Genomic DNA, 17,149 nt, shown 5'->3' on the forward strand with positions numbered 1-17,149 from the left:
GTTACATCAAACCAGTTTCCTTTCCTCTTGAAAACATCATAGACAAAACTGCTGACTTTTAGGCTACTTTAAGAACAACCCCTATTTGGGTATTTAAAAATCCAGTCTAAGTCAATACTTTAATCTCAAATCCAATTGAAAGTTTATCCCCTTCCCCTGGCTCAGGCCTCATCCCTGGCTCAGAGAACCAAAAAGTTGGATAAGATGTCATAACAATTCTTTCCATTCTTTTCCCTGTGGTGCAGCCACTTAGCTAAGCTGGAACTACATTTCCCAGAATTCCTTTCCCTGCCTGAGTCCGAGTGAGGGCGGAGCACAAGAAAAATTTGCACAAGAGAGAAGTGAAGGAGCCGCCATTTTTATCCTCTGAAGGTGGGAGAAGGGTGCCAGGCACTGCAGCATCGCACCTGCTTTGCTGCTTGATTTGCTGACTCACCTTGTTGATGTGGGCAGCACCCAGGCCCGCAGCTCCTTCAGCTCCCACTGGATCTCCAACTTCTGCTTCTCTAGGCCCTGGGCCAGGTGTGTGTGCGGCGCTGTAGCAGACAGTGCCAGCTTCTCCCACAGGTCATTGCTGTCAATAAGTTCCAGTTTGTCCTCACGTGTCCCAATTTGTCCTTGCTCTTTCCCACTTCATATCCAGCTTCCTTTCCTGACTAGCTGGCCCGGCTGACCTATAGAGACATTGGCATAGAGGCAACAGCCCCACTTAGTTTTCTCCATCAGCTCCCACAATGTATAAGGTCTAATCCCTATAATAAATCCCTTATACTATATCATTCATAGTAATTCTGCTCCTCTCATTGAACCCAGGCTGATGCACTCCCCCTTCTTGCACACTTCTGCTTGCTTCTCTGGGATAGAGAGAAGATTATAGGAAAGGGGCAACATCTCATGTCAGTGATGCTGTTATAGCGTGCCTCTGTCATGGCAGCCACCAAAGTATGGGCTCTTCTATGGGCTTCGGATGCAAGGACAGTGGGATCTTTGGATCTTTTGATAGTCCACAGGGACCTCTGGGTGGCAATCTCCTGGCTCTGATGACACACTCTGACTGATCAGTTCTGATCCCCTCAGCTTTTCCACCTGAAAGAAATCCTGAAGCTTTTTGCTTCTGGAATCCCCTTGCCCCAACAAACCACTCTCTTGGGCAAGATTCCTGAAAGATGACTGCAGCAACCTTGCCTACAGTCCTGTTGGCCCCCAGGAACTATATCCTGGCCCACCAAATGGTGGCAGTACAGCCCATCCTGCCCTCGCTACCATTGGACAGCTCTTGCGGCTGTCCAGCCAGCCTTTCCCTCTGACTTCTCCAGGCAAGAAGTGTACATCAGTCTCTTTGATCCCAAGCACCCCTAAATTTCAAGGGAAGCACATATATTTCTCCCAAGAGCTGTATCACAGTGCTCTGTTCCATCCCAAGAAAACACTGGGAGGGCTGGAAAAAGCCAAGCACTTGGTTTCCTTAAATCCCCTTCTTGAATTGCTAGTCTCCTCTTAAATATGCTGCTAGGGGCGATAGTCTCTGGATGGTTTTTGTTAAATTTTAATGAGTTCTGCGTATGTTCTTTGGCTCATGGGAGGTTTTTTGTTTTACTTTGTTTTTGTTTTTGTTTTGAGGAAGATTGGCCCTGAGCTAACATCTGCCACCAAACCTCTTTTTGCCGAGGAAGACTGGCCCTGAGCTAACATCTGTGCCCATCTTCCTCTATTTTATGTGGGACACCTGCCACAGCATGGCTTGACAAGCAGTGTGTAGGTCTGCACCCGGAATCCGAACCGGCAAACCCCAGGCCACCAAAGTGGAATGTGTGCACTTAACTGCTGCACCACCAGGCCAGCCCCCGATCATGGGAGTTTTTATCACACATTACACTTGACTTGGGGTCTTTGGTTCTATTCAATATCCTTATACTATTCCTTCAAACATCAGCTTTAAGAAAAACTGTCCTTGAAATTAATAATAAAAGTCTACTCCATGGTACAATTTTAGGAATCCTAAAAAGTTCTGCCTACCCAAATATTTTCCTCCCTCCTTCCTTCTATGATGCCTTAGATGTCACCATCAGAAATGCCTTTCACCTGATTTGACAGATTAGGCCCTCAAGGATCCTTAGGGAAAAGACCTTTAGCTATTATCCTGTAGCAACACTTTGTCATGAATAAGTTAGTCAGATTACTTCCCAGAGAGACAACTGGTTGAGTAGTGGGTGAGAATGAAATTCAACACAGTTAAGTTTTGATGAGAGAAAGCTAGGCTTGTGCCACAGGCTGTATCAGTGCCAGTCTGAGTCACCAGTATGAGAGCCCTGGGGCCAAATCCAGGTGGGCAAAGAAGGATGCTGAAAAGGTAAAAAGAAAGAGAAGGTTCTCCCACTCAAATTTTTCTAGGTAGTCTTTGTTACAAAGAATACAGTATGTGCTAAGTAAATGCTCATGTAATTAACAATTATTTAAGAGCATAATAATCCTATTTTTGAGAATAAAATATTTGAATGCCTTTTTAAGCCTCACATCTATAGTTTGTCCCCCAGGAAGGGTTTATGGATTTGTCTCTCCAGGACAGAGTCCCATTAACCACATGCTTCAGTGAGATTAATACTTAAAATAGGAATGCCACATTACTGGTTTACAAAGAAAAACCTGTCAGCAGGGGGCTGGACACTTGCATCACTGTGTCCTCTCCCTAGAAGAAATCTGCATGGGAAGCAGATTGTAATCAATAGTTTGCTTATTGGGCATGGATTCAGGCAAGGGCTTTGGATGGAGGAAGCACTGTTGAGCGCCATGAGGTAAGGGTATCTGTTGCATCTATCTGCACAATCAGGATCTACTTGCCCCAGGACCCAATGGAACAGGGCAGCCTCTGCCCTGGACAAGGCTTGGAACTGCTATAGCCCAGGTGACATGTCCTTGTCTATGTGTTTGAGAAGGGACCAACTTAGCTTCTGGCAGACACATTCCCTCTTTCAGAGTGACAAAATAAATATCTATTGAACGATTAACTTATAACAACTGAATCCCTTCACTGTGGATACATCATGTGATGGCTTACAGACCTGGAAGTCATCCTGTCTCTTTAAGGGGACTTTTCTTTCTGAGACTTAAACTGTAACATCACCACGTAAAGAATCAGAGGAAAGAGATGTAATCTGTCTGCCAGTAATTCTTGGGGAACAAATTTTAAGCTCTGGCTTACAACGGTTTTGAGTTGCCAGCACTCAGGACACAGAAGGAAAAAGAAAATTCCTGCCAGAGGGTGAGGAAATGGGGCAAAAGCAACCACTGTTCTATATGTGGCCCCCATGGCTATGTGGCCAGAGACAAACAAAGGAACCCTTAAGGACCGTCCCAAAGCCCTTTGGAGGGCCATCCTGAGTCATCAGAGATTGAAATAGCAGAGGGCCAAGCTACTAGTTTGATTTTGCATTTGGCTTTGGTACTTTTTAAGTTTATCCAAAATGACATTTCCCTACTTCAAAATTATAACCTTTAAAATTTTTCTTCTTGAAATGATAGATTCTGCCAGTTAGGCAAGGAGAGAAGTTCATTAGTAAATGCAGCAGGTAAAGTATACATTTATAGGCCAAAGTGCTGTTAAAGGGACAAATATTTTGTAAAGAATTTGCAAGGTGAATGAACCCTCAACCTCTGCTGACCCCGAGCTTCGGGTTTCCTTTGTGGTACCTGGAACTCCCTTACTCTAGACTGTGGGTTCCATCGATATCCCCCATCCCTACTCACCAGCCTGGCCCAGAGCCCACAGACGCAAATATTTGTAGGTTTTTGATGACTTTCTTTTGTGTCATCCAAGATGACACTTTATTACCCAGAAAATACAGAATAAAAAATTACTATCTGAACCACCGGAGAAATGTCTTGTTTCTAGCATATAATGGGAACTAAGGCTAAAGTCCAGCTACTGTCAACAGCATGTGAAATGAGGAGTTTTTAAGGCCATGGCTGCAGACATCATCAGCTCTCTCACCCCTTCACACTCCCAGCAGCTGATGCCCTGGCCTGTCACCGTGCACTGGAGGCTACCACCCAGGGACAAAGCCCTCATTCAGGTACTTAATCAAAAACCAATAATAACATGGGTGTCTACTGAGACATATCCCAGGGCACAATTCCCATCCCTCTGAACAATTCTCTTTTGTGAAGACCAATAACAAAAAATCATCCCACCTGTGATTCTAGGATTAAAAGGATGAGTTAAAATTTAAGGTCTCTGTGTATTTGAGTCATATTCTGTTTTGCTTGTTCAATAATTGAGGCACATCTATAATTGAAACACACAAGGAAAGAGTTACAAGCTTTTTCTATTCAGATAGAGATAGAGCCTTACGTCTAATTTACACTCTGCCATCAACTTTCTGTGTGATGCAGACAATTTCCCCTCTCTGGTCCTCTGATTTTGCACCTGAAAATACAGGGATTAGCCTGGGTGATCTTTAAAGTTTCTTTCCAGTGGAATAATCTGTGTTTCTATAAAAATAAAGGCTTCTACAGAGGATTTATAATATTAATGGTAGCATAGTGGCACTTCATCAAAACATTCAGTCCTTTCACCATGATGTACACCATCTCATTTAATCCTCCCACTAAGCTGGTGAGGAATGCATTGTCAACGCCATTATTCTGATAACTATTGAGGCATAAAACATTTTTTAATGTTAACAAATAATATTATAAGTATTATAAATATATAAATAAGGATAATAAGATATTAACAATATTTTTGTTTAAAAACAAAATTATTCTATCTCCCAGTTTCTCAGGGTCAGGAATTTGAGAGGTTGTCTTGTGCTGTCCGGCTCAGGGTCTTTCGTGCAGCCACATTCAATCAGACGGTGACTGAAGCTGGAACTGCAGGAGGCTGGAGCAGCTGGGGGCTGACTGAGCATCCTCGCTGTTCATGGGCAGTTGATTCCCATTGTTTGAGGTAGTTATGTTCTAGAAAGTCACTGTGAACGCTAAATTAGCAAATGTTGGACCATTGCTCCTGAGGGAAATACAGGGTTAGGTTCCTGCAAGCCTCTTGGTCACAATATTTTCAACAACTGATCAATACATAACCTGTTTTACGTATGTTTTTGTCTAAAGACACCTTATTTGATACATATTGTTGGTTCATTAACATTTAATTCATGGCCAACAGCCCTACAACTCAAGCCTGAAGGAAGCCCATCTAACAAGTGTATTTTCTCTGTCAGGCACAGCGCAGCCTTCCTGCATTTAGGAACATTAGACAGTACTTCAGCACTATGCTCGGGGGCCATTTTAAACAGCAAGATAACCAACAAAAAGTACAAAAATGCAAAAAGAAAGCACTAAATAGACCGCCCAAAGGATACTTGTTTACAGTCTGAGAGCTGAAACAAGAAGGCAGAGCATCGCCTTGTTGGACCTCAGCTGGGAATGCGTGCATTGGGCGACTCAAATTATTCACCACTATGTGCAGGTCCCCAAATGACCACAAAAGTGCAGCAAGTATCACGATTTTGGGTTACACATAAATTTTGCCAAGTAAGGAGATGCATCAATATGAAATTCACAAATAGTCAGGATTGACTGCACTTTCAGAGCTTCTCAAGATGATTTCTCACATAGGCTCATTTGGGCTTCCGCACGGCATACTGGGTTCTGGGCAGCCAGACAGCTTTCATGGCAGCTCGCGGCTCCAGAGTGGCTGATCCAGCAAGCAAGGAGGAAGCTGCGTCCCATTTTCTGACCTACCCTCTGAAGTCATGCAGCATTATTTCCACTGCATTCAGTTGGTTGCAAGCGAGTCACAAATCTATCCAGATTCAAAGACAAAGGACAGAGACCTACACCTCTGAGGGGAAATGGCAAGGTTCTAGAAAAGAATGTGTGACGGGAGAAATTGTTGTGGCCATCTTTGGGAAATATAATTTGCTGTACACACTTTAGATTAGGAAACTGAGGTTTGGAAAGTTAAATAACTTGCTCACTGTCACACGGTTAATATGTAGCAAAGTGAGAATTTGAACCTGGGCTTCTCTGACTCCAAAGCCTGTGCCCTAACCATTCTGCATCCTGCTCCGTGTAGCATCCCTTTGGTTTATAATCTATAGTTTTAACACAGTGCAAACAAAAGCTGGAGAGCAACAGTGAGGCTGAGCAAAGGGTTTGATGAAACAGATGGAATTTCAGGAAGAACCTGTAGAAGGGAAAGGAAGTTGCTTGGCAACTGCTATTGGGGAGATTGATCAAAGCATGAAGTTGAATATGAAGAAGTCAAGGAAAATAGAGCAAAGCTCCAGCAAAGCAAGGATTTAGCTTAGGCACAGGATGAAGAAGAGATAAAAGAGAAATGACGAGTCCTGAGACCTAGCAAAGCACACAGAGGAGCAGAGCCACATGGACAGAAATGCAGTAGGACTTGGACCCTGGAGGCAGCATAGACATTCACAGGTGAGCTGGTCAGTGCAGAATGACCCTCGGCACGTTCAGAAAATTCTATCACAAGACAAACCCCTATTTCCACCCATCATTTGAGAGGTAGAGTCTGGCTCTGGGGCCTCTGGAATAATCTAGGAAACTGAAAACTATGGTATAGAATTCAGGGTCTGCTGGAAACATGCTATCTATGGGGCCTCTTCCTATAAAATGGGGGAGGTGAGGTAGCTGCTTCTTGGTGACACAGAACTTATACAAGCTGGCACTGTGTTTTCTAATGACAATTTACCCCCCAGTTCAGGCAAAGCAGCCTCTTGATGACAGGGCAAGCCAGAGATCAACACCTTCATTACAACAGTTAACAGTGATTATCCTTGAAACAGTTTCTCCCGTGAAAACGATTATTTGAACAATCTGATGATACTACCATTTTGGACACTCAAATGTAGGTTTGTTAGGGGCTGCAAGGCCTTCTATGACCTAGCCTTGGAAGTCGCTTCCACCATACTCTATTAGTAGGCATAATCATGACCAATCAGATTCAAAGGGAGGGGCAAGACCTTACCTCTTGATGGCAAGAGTGTTGAAGAATTTGGAGGCTATATGTTAAAACTACCTATTGTAATTGTGTCCCCACCAAGAGACGTTGAAATCCAGCCCCTAGTACCTGTGAATATGACCCTACTTGGAAATAGGGTCTTTGCAGATGATCAAGTTAAGATGAAGTCATTAGGGTGGGCCTAATTCACCTAATCTGAGTATGTCCTTATAAAAAGGGAAAACTTGGACACAGAGAAAGCCATGTGAAGGTGAGCTGGATGTCCAAAATGGCACATGCACAGGGCAGGTGTTGATGCCAGCTGTTGGCCAGGAGCTCAACTGGAGCTGAAGACTGGAGCGCCTACATGCAGCCTCTCCAGGACAGAGATCTCAGGATGGCCAGACTTCTAACATGGTGACGGGCTTCTTCCAGAATGTCCCAAGAGAACCAAGCAGGGGCTGCAAGGCTTTCTATGACCCAGCCTTGGAAGGCAGAATTGGGGTGATGCCAAGGAACAAACCAAGGAATGCCAAAGATTGCCAACAAACCACCAGAAGCTATGAGAGACGCATAGAACAGATCCTTCCCTCACGGCCCTCAGAAGGAATCCACCCTGCCAAGACCTTAAGCTCAGACTTCCGGCCCCCAGAACTGTAAGACAATAAATTTCTGTTGTTTAAGCCACCCAATTTGTGGTGCTTTATTACAGCAGCCCTAGAAAATGAATACATTACCACACTAACTAAAAGAACCCTGATTTTGTTTAAGAGGACAAGCCGGGGTGCAAACATATACCTTCCCAGACTTCCTTGCTGCTTAGAGATAGGCATATAACACTGATCTGCCAGGGATTTCTTGGAAAGCCTTGTTTATTGGATAAAAGGTCATCCTTTCCTCTTTCTCCGTTTCTCCTTCTTACTGCCTGTAATGTGGACATGAGGTGTAGGAACGGATCAGCCACCTTACAGCTCTGAGGACACAAGTAGATCTGGAAGGCAGGTAGAACCTGAGTCCCCGAGGGCAGCCTTCTCAGTTCAACAAACAGGTCACCATTGACAGAGCATCTCTTGTGCACCAGGCACGATGCTAGGTGCTGGGGACAGTCTCCCCTGTCTGCCTCTAATGATCTACCCTTAACCTCAGCGGCAGATCGTTTCAACTTAATGAGATAAAGGCAGGCGTAAGGTGTGGATGTGATGTTATGGACTCCCAGAGGGAAGCCTCCTACCCAACCTGCCAGGAGAGCTTCCTGGAGCTCCCCTCAGGGAAGAACCCGAAGGATGTGTGGCCTTAAAAATCTCTGTCAGCTCCTGGGGAACTGAGAGCCAGGGGAATGGCCTCCTCTCCCTCAACAAGAAGCACACCTTCCTGGGGTATCAGATGGTCAGACCGGGACCTGAAGCTCCAGAGCCCTGATCACAGCATGACTGAGGGTGCTTGCGGTTCTCATGGCAGCCACCACCTCAGAACTCTTAGCAACAGGGGCCTCCCAGGCTGTCCCGGGAGACACCTCAGGCTGCTGTGGAGTAGTCAAGCTTCTACTGTTCTCAAGAGGGCTAATCAATGGAAACCCAAAAGAAGCCACACTACAGATAAAACCAAGTGGGCCTGGAACCTGGTTGCTGACTTATAGAACATAACTTCTCTTCACCTATGAGGCCCTGCAATCAACCGATTTCTCACCACCGCCTCATTTCTCATCATCACCAAATTCCTGAGTCAGAAGCCGCAGCTGCAGCAGCAATGTGGTTTCCAGGGTTTTCCACAGAAAGCTGGGACATTAGGTTTCCTGCTGAACCAGCTCCGGCTTTCCTCATGCCACAGGTAATACAGTCAGATTATCAGCATGGCCCTAAGGACTCTGACAGAGGTAGTCACTGGAGAAAAGTCAGCACTCTAGGCCCTTCCTGAACTTCCGCTAGCCCAAGATCACTGCCCTCCGTGGCCCAGGCATGATCCTTTCAAAGGCAACAGCTTACTGGAACCTATGGAAGAACTCTGCTCATCACTTCACTTCCATAACCCTCACCTCCCTCTGAGAATAACTATAAATGAGGCCCTCAAAACAGCAGGAGAGGGAATGAACACCATGGGTTTCCATGGTCCCTTGGCCAACAAAAGATAATGAAGGTTGAGTGGGGTCCAATGTCAGTCAAACAGACCCATCTTCAAATTTCTAGTTTCATGGCCTTGCACCAGTTACCAAAACTCTCTAAGCCACAATTTTCTCATCTATCAGATGAGGTAATAATATTACCACTGTAGTTGCTGAGACGATTAAACAAGAAAATGTACGTACAGTGTCTTGCATGCTACCTGGCGCATAGTAGGAGGTACTCAACAATCAGTGCTCTCCTTTTCTTCTTCCCTTGTCATGCTGTGATTTCCAAAGTCCTCTGGGAAAAGAAGCGAAGAGGGATTGGAGGTGCCCTTCTGCATCCTTTGAAGAATGAGGTTCCCGTTGCCTCTTTTATATGTCCCCCATGGTACCTGCCACAGTGTTTACCCATGGTACATCCTTAGCGACACAGTAATAAAGGAGTTAAGAAGAGTGAGAGGAGAGAGGAAAGGAGGAGGACAAGAAAGAGATCGTCTCATCCAAACGACATTTGCCGTTAAAAGAACATTTTCGAAGCTGGGATAAAACTAGTGGTGCAGTGAGCTAGCAATAAAAGCCAGCTCTCCCTGGCATGCTGAACAAGCCCAATATTTTCCCCACAGGCAGAGTCAGTGTGAAAGAGAACTGTAGCATCCCCAGACTTGGGAAGGAAAGTAAGCGGAGGGCAGCCTCAGGCACACGGGAAAGGGAGCCCCAAACCTCCCCAGCCAGGCCCCCACCGGGCCCATGAGTCTTCGCCTGCCGGCCTTCTCTGCTCTCTCTTCTTTCTTTTAATAATGGAACTTATATTCCATTTATTTTTAAAATTAAAAAGTATATAAATAGTGTATGTTTCTTAAGCTAGATTGTATCTTTTTTTCCAGTTTCATTGAGATCAAATTGACATATAACATTGTATTAGTTTTAGGTGTATAACATAACAACGTGATATATGTATTTATTGCAAAATGATCACCAGGATAAGTTCAGTTAACAGCCATAACCTCACATAGTTACAATTTTTTTTCCTGGGATGAGAACTTTTAAGATCTACTCTCTTAGCAACGTTCAAGTACGCACTACAGTGTTGTTAACCATGGTCACCATGCTGTACATTACACCCCCAGGACTTATTCATCATGTAACTGGAAGTTGGTGCCTTTTGACCACCTTCTCCCACCACTCCCTCTTATACTTGACTCCCTCTCTCTCCTCACTGTCACCACTAGCATCCCAGTCCTCACCACCTCCCCTCCCCACCCCTGAGCACCTCCATCCAGGCCACTCTGCTGGCTTCCTACCCCTGCCTTCTCAGATTCATTTTCCTAATGGCAGCTGTTGACCTTCCAAAGAGAGGGATCACATCAAACCACTCACATTTTATAAATTTTTTTTAAATAACATACATAAGGTATAGTCATCATAGAAAAAATTGGCTTAGTCCCCTTTGCAGGGACGCTCAACCCACCTGTGAAGCAGCAGACCCAGGATGCAGTCCTAAGCAATCTCCCCCAGAGCGGCGTCCCTAACCACTACACACACTGCCCCTGAGATGGAAACAAGATTGAAAAGAAGGTTTAGGGTCAAATCGTAGATGATGGATCAAACGCCATCCTCAGAAATTATCTTATTATGTTGGCATAAAAAGTCATTGTAGATTCAGGGGAAGCGCGAGGTAAAGCCAGCACTCTCGTACAGAGGACACTGGCACGACCTTTTTGGAGGGTAATAGAGTATTATGAATTCAAAGGTCTAAAAAGGGCTTCTTGATCCACTGATCTCATAGTAAATATTTATATTCAGAAAATAATTGGGGAAACTTATAAGGACATATGTATATGATACTTATGACTAATATTTCAAATAGAAAAAAAGGATCTAACCTAAATTAACATAAAGGTCCACAGTCCTCTGCACATTCCAGGCATTTCCATGCCTCCATATTACCACCTTGCAGGTGCCTTAACCTGAAACGCCTTTGTTCCACTTCTCTGCCTAGCAAATTCCCACTCGGCCTTCAAGGCCCAAGGCAGACCCCTCCTCCTCCATGAACACCCTCCTGGATGCTCTGAGTTGAAATTCATCACTGCTTCCCTCTGTGGCTCCAGATTGCTTTGCCAGTGCAGCAGAAACTCTCTTTCATTCTCCCTTATTATGACTTTTGTCAGTGCCTGGCTGTCACCCTAGGCGGTTTCTGTCCTCACATGGTGCCTGGCACATAGTGGGGACTCACTGATACTGAATTGAATTGCCCATGCCTTCAGTTATACGGCGCATCACGACTTAGAAAGCATATTCACAGATATTCACCTTTGACTTTTACAACATTAAAAGGCAGCGGAAGAAAGCTTTTTTGTTCCCATTTTAGAGATAAGTAAACTGAGGCTCAGAAAGGAGTTTTCCAAAGGCCACACAACCAGTTGGGATAGATGCAGGTCTAACCTTGGCCTTGTGACTTGAATGCAATGATCTCTCCATGACACCAAGAAGCAGGAAATGGGCTTGGGTGGCCCCATAGCAGGCTGCCTGGTCACCTTCACTGTGAGGAGATTTTATGGCACCCAAGGGAACAGGAAAGCATCTCCTAAGGAGCCAGAAAGTAAGTAATTTCTCCCCCTCCCGTCCTAACTATCCTTTCTCCTCACATAACCCTTTGGGGCTGGTTCCAAACCCCAATTCTTCCCCATTCCATATGGCTAGCCTCAATTTTTGAAACTAATTTGAAGTGGCCTAAGTCATTGCTTGGTTTCTTAACAGCCCCCCATCTTCCACATTGGGCTGCCCCCCTAGCACCAGTATCAGTTTGCTTTCTCCAGTCCTCACACCTTATTAAGCCTGGGCTTTTGTTCTTCAGCATGGCCTGAGACACCAGGAAAGCAGGCATGAGGGACAGACCTTGCCATGCACCAATCCAGGGCCTCCCAGATCAGCTCCCCGAAGTGTCCCTATGTTGATATGCCTCAGTAGGCTGCCCCAATTGCCTTCTAAAGAAACCCTGGCACCTTGTCCCAGGAGCTTCCCAATCACTCTGCTTCGTCCTGTACAAACTGGAATATGAAAGACTTTCCATCCTGCATACCAGAGGGTTTCAAGTGATTCGATTTTCAGAACTTTCCTAAAACCTGCCTAAGGACATGCCTATGATGGAAATGCAGACCTGCCTTTTCTACCTCCCTTTTTGCAATTGCCTTCTTCCACTCTACTGAAAAAAGGCCCAACTCTCATCCTTCCAGAATCTTCCACTGGTGCACTGCCCCAGGCCATAAAAATATGTTAGGCATCAAACAGAGGGACAATATCAAATTTGAGGATGGTGTTGACAAAGCAGATAACTCTAATCATTCAGTAACAAATCCTCTTGCAAGTCAATGGTATCTAATTCTTTGCTTTCACCAGAACTGCACGAAAACCTACTGGAGTTGTCAGCTGATAATTAAAAATCATTTTTGATAATAGTTTACTACAGGATCTTCGGTATATGATGCAGAAGGAACTTAAAGAACCAAGAGATGTACTATAATAAAACTCTTTCCACTCTGATCTGCATATTTATGTGAACAAGATTTCTTGACACTTAAATCTATAAGTATGAAAAATGGGAATACAGTTGATGCTGAATTCCGCCTCTTTCTAGCAATAAATAATATTCATCCACAGATATATCTTATAAAGAGATGCATTTCCAATAAATTTTACTTTTATATTTAATAATTTACATTTCATTTACCTAAATTTGATATATATTTATGTTGTTTTGATCAATTCGGTGCCAATAATATAGTAATGATAACTTCATTGAGAAGAGATTTTTTTAAACACTTAGCATCTTACCGTCCCTAATTTGTTATCTACAACAGGAACATCTCCCCTAAAATCTAGGCATGTTTATCCAGTTGCTTATTTGGTACTTCTACTGGGATGTGTAGTAGATATCTCCAACTTAACGCACCCCAAACATACTTCTGATTTTCCTCCTCAAACCAGCTCTTCCTTCAGGCTTCCACCGCTCAGTGAAGGCACTCTCATCCTTTTAGCTGCTCAGGTCAAAAACCTCGGAGTTGTCCTTGACCCCTGAGGCAGCTGTGAGAATGTGCCTCACAGACCTCCTCTATAGGGTGTCTAATTCGCTGAGAGCCTCAGACACTGTACTTGAAATCCATCGTCGCACTTGTATTGAGGCCACCTCTCCCATGGACTGCTTCACACCAATAACTGAGTGCGGCAGAGATACTAAAGCCAACCCACTCCTGGGAGACACAGGACTCCTTTGTTGGCCAGCTTTGGCTCAAGAACTCTCCAAGAGCTTTGCTCTTCCACCCAACCTTCTCTCCCTCTCCCCTTCATCTGGGAGCAGACTCCCATCACGGTCTGATGGCTCACCCAGCTTTCCCTGGCTCCTTACCTATTTCCTTTCACATAGGAAATAACACTAATAAAATGCTTACACGTTTAATTCCATCTGGGCATCTGCTTCTCAGAAGACACAGATTAACACAACTCCTCTCTTTCTCTCACAACTCACGTCCAATCAGAAAACCCTGTCAGCTCTCTTCAAACTATAACCAGGACCTAACCGTCTCTCACCATGACCCTGGTTTCAGCCATCATCATCTCTCACCCGGATTATGGCAACAGCCTGTCTCCATCAGCATGGTGCATTGAAGATGGCCATAAATTCATTGTGCTCCTGTCTACCCCCTTGAATCTGGCCTTGGCCTCTGACTGCTTTAGCCAATTGCATATAGAAGCAATACTGTGCCAGTTCCAGATCTAGGCTTTAAGAGGACTGACAGCTTCTGCTTCTCACCTCTTGCAACCCAGCCTCCACGCTGTGTGGAAGCCCTTACAGCCCACTTGGAGGAGAATCAAAGCCCCCGGCCAACAGCCCCAGCGGAACTGCTAGACAACAGCTAGCACCAACTTGCCCGCCATAGGAGTGAGCCATCTTGGAAGTGAATCCTCCAGCCCTGGCTACCCTAGCAATGCCACATGGAGTAGAGATGAGCTCTCCCTGCCAAGCCTCGCCCAAATTATAAAATCATGAGCAAATAAATGATTATGGTTGTTTTAAGTCATTAAGTTTTGGGGTGTTTTTTTCCACGGCAATAAATAACTGAAAGAGCCAGGGCCCCAACAGGAAATAGATGGCAGGCTGAGGGGCAACTGAAGAGAGTTTAATTAAAGGACTATGTTTGTAAATTTTTAGCCAGGGCTAAGGGACGATGAAGCATCAGGGACTCACATGAGAGGGATGCTATGTCCGTCTCTAGACCTAAAGGAGCAACAGAAGAGAGCAGATACCAGAACCCCAAAAGGGGGGTTATAGAGGTAACACCACTACCTGACAGGAATTTTTGGCCCTGAGTAGAGGCAGGAAAGGAACCAGAGGAATAAATGGAGCCAATGCCCCAATCTCATTTTCCTCCCTTCCTCTCATCTCCTACTGGTCCCCATTAGCTGAACCCACTGGAAGCCAGAGAGTAAGCAGCCCACAGATGTAACCCCTAGAGGTCAGCGTCCCAGGGTACAGAGCAGGGCGGAGAGAGGTGGAGAGTAGATCTGAAAAGCAAATGAAAGCCATCAAGTACTCCGGCCACCCGCTTTCCCTGCTTTGGTCCACACCCCCTACAGTCTATTTTCAACACAGCAGCCAGAAAGATCTTGTTCAAGCTTAAGGCAGGTGACATAATTTCTTTGCTCAAAACGCTCCATAATCAGTCAAAGCTAAAAATCCTTGAAATATCCTACAAGGCCCTACATAATCTTACTACCCATGACCTCTAAGCTCATCTCCAGGGACTTCCACTCTCTGTCTCCTGGCTCCAGCCATGCTGCCCTTCTTGCCTTTCTCCAAACAGGACAGGCACACTTAGCCTCAGGGTATTTGCACAGCTATTCCCTCCATCTAACATGCTCTTCCCCTCATAGTCACATAACTGGGTCCTTTACTTCCATCAGATCTTTTGCAAAAGTCACCTTTTCAGGAGGCCACCCTATCGAAAACATCAACACCACCTCCCACCTGACATGACAGAGCTCCTTTTCCTGTTTTGTTTCTCTTCTTAGCACTTTTCAATATCTAAAATAATACATATTTTACTTATTTAGCCTGTATATTGAATGTCTCCTTCACCATAAAGTAAGTTCCACAAGATTGGGGATTTTTGTCCGTTTTGTTTACTAGAACAGCACTTAGAACAATGTCTGGCACATAATAAGCATTCAATAAATATTTGTTTAATAAATGAATGAAAGGCCACAGGAAATGGCAATGTACAATTTCAATAGATATGTATATGTGTGGATGTGAATGTGTGTGTATACGCAGGAAATTATAATAGGGTGATAAATAAAAATCTTTCAAGCATGAAGTATATTAGGATAATTTCTTAAGGAGAATAGAAAGAAAATTCAAGTTCAAAGAGAAAAAGGAATGATACAAAATTTCTATTTATTAAGGAAGGGCTTGTTCACGTGTTTTTAAACGGACACTAATGGGTAGCAAATGGCTATAGTATTTAGATGCCACATCTAAGTGTGACAAATGAGTGTGTCATTTTAAAATGACAATATTTGCAATATATTGGAAATTAAATCCTTTGCAACTATTTAAGTTTATGATTAAAATTAGTTTAGAAGTTAACTTCAAAATATGTGAAGGAGGCACACAGTTTAACAAAAATAATTTAGGGGATATGCAAATAAGAGTTTGAAGACCACTGCTCTTGTATATATTAAAAGACCTCTGGCCCAGGAACTAGAAAATCTCACTTCTTATCTTGGCTCTGCCACTAACTAGCTGTGTGACTTTAGAGAAGTCGCTTAACTTCTCTGGGCCTCAGTTTTCTCATCTGTGAAATCAAAGAATGAGAGAACATGAAATATAAAATCACTTCTGATTCTAAAATCCTCTGTCTTGTGACCTCTAAAGTTAGTTTTCTGTCTCTTTACAATTTTTATTTCTTCTTGAGAATCTCTTCCTCCCTTCTGCTCCTATGGCCGCATTCCTAACCCCATCATTTGTGGGCTGAGGAATGAATACAAATAACGTCCCCCAGCCTGCACTGCCTGCAGGCCCCCTCTTCTCTTCCCATGAGGAGACTTGCATGCGTGAGCATAGGCAGCTCAACCTGCACATCCAACATCCACTCTCCCTACAGCACCACCCCACCCCTCACCCGCCCGTCTTCCCCTGCAGACCACCACCCCTCAGGCTTGAGGGTATAGCACTGTTGTCTTAGTCCTGGATGGCTATAACAGAATATTAAACACTGAGTGGCTTATGAACACCAGAAATTTATTTCTCATAGTTCTGGAGGCTGGAAGTCCAAGATCAAGGAGCCAGCAGATTTGGTGTCTGGTGACAGCCCACCTCCTGGTTCATAGATGGCCATCTTTTCTCTGTGTCTTCACATGGTGGAAGGAGCAATGGAGCTCTCTGGAGCCTCCTTTATAAGGCACTAACCCTGTTCATCAGCTAATCGCCCTCATGACCTAATCACCTCACAAAGGCCCCACCTCCAAGTACACTGAGGATTAAGTTTTGACATGTGAATTTGGGGAGACAGCTGTCTATAGCAGCTGCCCACCTGCAGGAGGACTGATCCAGTGGAAAGGCAGCAGACTCAGGGCCATCTGGCAGGGGATTGAGTGGTTATAGGTATCCAGGCAAGGGTTCCAGGTGGTCATGTCCCCTTGACCCCACAGCCATTTCACCTCATGGGGAAGGACGTGCCTGGAGGAGGGCCATAGGGAGGTCCTCTAAAGCCCAGGGTCCAGGGAGGGGTCCCAGTTGCTCAGGTCTAAGGTGGTTCTGTCTGGCCCTAACCTTTGCTGAATGATTGCCCATCAGGATGAATGGATAAATACATGCGTGTATCCATATACGGATGTACTACACAGCAAGAAAAAGAGATAAGCTACTGACACACATAACAGCATGGATGACTCTCAGACACTATGCTAAGCAGAAGAAACCAGAAACAAAAGAACACAAACTCTGTGATTTCATTTACATGAAATTCTAGAACAGGTAGATTCTTTAGTGATGGAAAGCAGATCAGTGGTTATCTAACGCTGGGAGTAAG

The sequence above is a fragment of the Equus asinus genome, chromosome X, assembly GCF_041296235.1.
Source record: "Equus asinus isolate D_3611 breed Donkey chromosome X, EquAss-T2T_v2, whole genome shotgun sequence".
NCBI lineage: Eukaryota > Metazoa > Chordata > Mammalia > Perissodactyla > Equidae > Equus > Equus asinus.